Genomic DNA, 5,195 nt, shown 5'->3' on the forward strand with positions numbered 1-5,195 from the left:
ACAAGTTTTATTCTGCAGGGTGTTCACAAAGTCCTGTTACCTCTTGTGTTTTTCTTACAATTAATTATTTTCTGTGGCAGATGAGTAGAGTGTAACAATATCTCATACCAGTAGCTTCTGTCACTCCATCCACGTTACAGAAGAGGTTGCACCGAAGATGCCGACGGATCATTATTTGCCATGAAAATGATGGACGTCTAAATACAGTAAACACTTTTACAGAATACAATTAAATACTTCTAAATAAAATCATTCTCCCACCTTTTAAGTTGTTGGTCTGTGCACTGCAGAAACAAAAAATGAGGGTAACAGGACTTTGTGAACACCCTGTACTCTAGGTAAGCGTAACATTGCTGACTTTAATTCAGAGATGTTACATTTAGTTAAAACAATGGCATAATTTTCAGTCGTTTTATCTGTATTTACCAGAGTAAAGGGACTAACTGAAGTAAAGGATCGTGTAGGTGACCCAATAATATTTATCATGTGACTATCAGCAGATGTACATTATTAAGACTAAACTTTTTATGACCGTTTTGTAAGATTGTGGAAATGTGCTTGACGTTCTTTTCATGTACTAATACAAAGCTACTTTACATCTAAATTAAGGAGAGGTCAGTCATGGCCACTGTTTCTCAACTGATTTTTTTTCACTCAGATTGAAGAGATGAATCTCAGTATCACTGCTGGTGTATGTGCTCAGCCCATGCTGTGAGTTTAAACAAGTCTAGGTTGCGATTTGCAAAATAAATTAGAATACTTGGAATACTGAACTGTGTTGTTTTTGTTTACAGGAAACTGTAATTATGAAACCTATCAGAGGCATCAGGTACTTATACCTCAACTGTCCCGGTACTATGGATTTCTGAAGAGAATTTGACTGTGACTTGTATTTCTATGCGTTGAGTACACAGGATTTTCTGAAGATGGAGTAAATTCTAGCCACTATCCTGTTCTTTACCATTCAGTGTAGAAATACTGAGGCAAGAAGTTTGATCTGGACATCCAGCCTTGAAAGATTAATGTCATATTTAAAAGCTTAAGCTATTGTTAACTCAAGTTTGGCCAGAATAGGCTCTTCTCAGCTAATAAGTGTTAAATGATTTGCTGTAATTTTTTTAGTATCTAGTAGAAAGCAAACACAAACATTGCTTCTTGAGAGAATGGAAAAGCACCTCTAGCTGGCTTGGGTTCTGAACACACTTCCATCTTCGGTTCATATTTTGCTCATCTCCATACCCCTGACCATTCTCCTGCTCTCATCAGTTCTTTTCCACAAACCCTCTGCCAGCTTTTCTTGTTATATCCCCAATCTCTTCTTCCCTTCTAGCATCCATGCTCATTCTGTATTCATCTCCAATTTATGTATTAGCACCCATTCTGACTGTATAATTATCTTAACTATATACATAAACTGGTGAATCATTTTGCAACAATTAACTTTTGCATGGTGCCTTTCACATTGAGAGGATGTCTTAGGAAGTAAATAAATAAGCAAACAATATAAATAAGGGTGCTATAAGTTCCAGGCCCTTATTTCTATAACATTAATTTCTAGTATACCCAAAAGGTTGCATTGAATCGTAGCTTTATTCAATATCTTTGCATAGTTTCCAGAATCTTACAAATAGTATTGTTCTCATAATAAATAATAAATGCAACAAAAACCAGACCAATATTGTATGTCATTTGGTTATATTTTTAAAATCTATTTTTTGGAAGACTTCAATCAACTCCTCAAAATGTACGAAGATCAAGTGTATGCAGTACAATAAGCACCATTCAGTAAATAAGTCTGCATTAAAAACAGCTTTTAATCAAAATATTATTTACACATTAGATTCATTACCATGTAGGACTGAATTGTCCATTGTAAAGTGAATGTGAGGCATTTCTTCTTTATTTATCACACACTGAAAGATGATCTGTGAAATAGTGCGCCTTACACTAACACAATTCAGTACACTTTGATTGTTACCAGGTTTTCTGTTACATGTGCAATGTAGCTTAAAGTTGGAATAATTTAACACCAAATGTTCACAACACACTGTATTGTATTCCACTTGATAGATTCTCCAATTTCTAGTCCAATTTAGTTTGCATTGTTTTAACCTGAAACTATGGTTTCCCAGCTTTTAGGATTAAACTGCAATCAAGGCTTTGAAATGTAACAAGGCACAGGCAGCTTGCAATAGTTCAGCTACAAGCTGTTGAGGACGATGACTAAAAAGTATTTGCTGAACAGAAGCAGTAAAAAACTACTCATTGATCTGTACAGTGCAGTTCATCCAAAGGCCAGAGCTTCTATGAAACCTCCTCTAAATAATCGGCCACATCGCTAAACTGTGAGATGGTGTGGTCTTGTGTGAGATCGTCAAGCTGCAAGAAAGTAAATCAGAGAAAAGCGTGAGGAAATATTGCACAAAAGAATGTGTATAATTCAATTACTGCTTCCACGAGGATGAAATACATTAGAACAAAACTTTTATGCAAATTTAAAAAAAACTAATTTAATTTTAATAAACAAATTCATATAAATATTTTCTAGATTAATAAAAAAAAAAAAGCAAAAGCTATTGTGACTTCTAAATCATCCAATATATTTTGTATCATTTCCACATAACATATCAATATAACACAGGTATGCACTAATGCTTATTTGACTCAAACAGACATTCTGATATTTTCTGGATTATTTTAACAAACAAATCACATATGTAAAGCACTTTTCACTTTGGGAGACATCCAAGGTGCTGGACTGTCAGGAATTTGGATCCGAACTGGGGAGGGTTGGGATCCTGAGGGGTGGAGGGCAGTGAGGGCAGAGTTAAAAGGGTGGCCGAAGGTTTTCTTGAAGAGGTGGATCTTGAGACATGCCTTGAAGGAGGCAAGAGAGGGAGCGAGGTGAAGGGACTGTGGAATGGAGTTCCAAAGGGTGGGGACAGAGAGGCTGAAGGCCCGTCCGCCGAAGGTGGGTCGAGCCGGACGGGGGATGTGGATCAAGCCAGAGCCTGCTGAGTGGAGGGAGTGGACAGGTTGATATGGGGTTAGCAGGTCACAGAGGTAGGAGGGAGCAAGGCCACGTAGGGCTTTGAAGGCAAACTCTATTTGGGGGATGGGGAGCCAGTGGAGCCGGGCGAGGGTGGGGGTGATAGGATCATGGAGCTTGATGCCGGATAGGACACGAGCTGCAGAGCTCTGGATGATCTATTATCTGCAGCTTGTGTAGGGAAGAGTTGGGAAGGCCGAGAAGCAGGGAGTTGGCGTAGTTTAAATACTTTATGTACACAAAATATTTTCAAAATGCTGTCCTGGTAACATAGCATGGAAAGGTGCACTACAACAACATACAAATCAGAAGGTTGAAAGTTCAATTCTCAGCTTGATTGACCCAGCATATCTGAACCAGGGCAATTGGGGCAGTACATTTTCCATCAATGCCACTAGCTTAAAGATGAGAAAAATCAGCTAGGATTCACATTAAGAGCCTCCTGGGCTATTGGCAGTAATGTAACCTCACCCCAGCAAGAATGAGCATTTTAAGGAGATGAGAAAAGAAGAGGAAAATAATGGTAGACTTAATCAACAAAAAATATATGGGAGCGAACACTGAAATCTTAAAATCGGTTAAAAAAATTACATCAGTAATGAGCATTCTTAACATTTGCAAATATCTAAGAAGTGACAAGGCATTATAAACTCTGGGTGCTGCTCTTTTATTCATATATTCTTGAAACAATTAGAGCCTGACGAATGGACGTTAAAACTCACTTGGTGGAAGAACTTTCTCTGGCAATATTGCATTTGCTTGTCAAATACCTCAAGCATTTGCTCAGACCATCTACATGAAACACATTGAACCTTAGTACCTTAAGGTTAAATGCTGTGCTAGTGTGTAGATGTCAAAAAACAAAACTCGGATAACCACACAGTTCTCAAACTTATGGACTCTGCTGCAGATAACTATTTCAGAACTATTTAAACTGTATTTTAAAGGCCAGAGTGCAACCAACATCCAGGGAAATCTATTCAATTTAAAAATAAATTGAAGGGATTATTATCCCCAGAAATCGATCCGCCAATTGATTTACTGGGTTCTACTTACTGCTGGGTAAGCAGAGTAAGGAAACTTGCCCAATGTTTTTGACCTGCCGGGAATCGAACCCAGGTTCTCTCGCTTGCGAGGCAAGTGCTGTGACCACTAAGTTACAGGACTCCATGTGTACATATTGACCATGTAAAGATACATAAATATAACATACACTTAATTTTCTTGCATATATTTAATTTTTTGTGAATACTAAAAGTTGGAAGATTTTAAACTGTTTCTGCAGATACTGTCAGTATATTTCACCAGGCTTGGTCAGGTCTGCTTAGACTAATTAAGCAGCGATAGCAATGCTGGGCTGTACTAGTAATGTATAAGGTTTAAAGGGAAAGCGAAAAAAACAGGGAAAGGCACCAGAGAAAAAAACATTACAAAATTCTATATTTCATCATTACATTTCTAAAAACAGGGAAACTCAAACTGATGTGTTTTCAGTGCTGCTGAAAGGCTATATGTGAAATGCATTTGACCTCATTATTTTAACTTAAGAACAAGGAACTGAGGAAAATCATTTTCACTAGGAACTATTACAAACCTTATCACTGATAGCAAAATCTTCTCCTTCGATGGAGATGTCCTCTTCAATTTCTTCACCAATGCTCACATCACTCTTGGTTTTATCTGAACGCTGGCTGCCACTGTGATAGACATAATTGTAAAAATTTAGTCTCAAGTCTGAAAGATAATGTGTGATTTAAACCTTTTAACAGCAAAAAAAATTAATTTGTACAGAATAATTCCAACACTACAAAATACAGTAAACAAATCTTGCTACCAATACAATTTGAAGTTATTTTTACTGGAGAAAAGTCACAACTAAAATGAGCCTACTAGTCATCAACTCTAAGTTCTTTAAAACTACAAAATCATAAACAGGAAACATAAAACAGAAATTTATATTATGTTTTGTGTCAGGAGAGCGTCTCGTTACTCAGGAGCACTTTACCCAGGTGGTGGTGGGGAGGGGAAAAGGTGAGAAAGATGGCCGATAGCATGATTAAAAAGATAAGTTGAGGTGGGCTTTAAAGGTGTGGTGAGAGGTGGGCAAGTTGGAGGCACTAGGGGAGAAAGTTCCAGAGATCGGCGG

The 5,195-nt window shown here is 37.5% G+C and overlaps 1 long non-coding RNA gene across 1 annotated transcript; it reads right to left on the reverse strand.

The window, feature by feature from the left end:
- Positions 1–2,271: 2,271 nt before the first annotated feature.
- LOC121848579 lies at positions 2,272–4,812 on the reverse strand. The gene is made up of 2 exons (XR_006084958.1): positions 4,644–4,812; positions 2,272–2,379 (listed from the first exon to the last, which is right to left on the reverse strand). It is a non-coding gene; the product is annotated as an uncharacterized LOC121848579 (long non-coding RNA).
- Positions 4,813–5,195: the final 383 nt, after the last annotated feature.

Source organism: Callorhinchus milii, unplaced genomic scaffold (assembly GCF_018977255.1).
Source record: "Callorhinchus milii isolate IMCB2004 unplaced genomic scaffold, IMCB_Cmil_1.0 Scaffold3, whole genome shotgun sequence".
In the NCBI taxonomy this organism is placed as follows: domain Eukaryota; kingdom Metazoa; phylum Chordata; class Chondrichthyes; order Chimaeriformes; family Callorhinchidae; genus Callorhinchus; species Callorhinchus milii.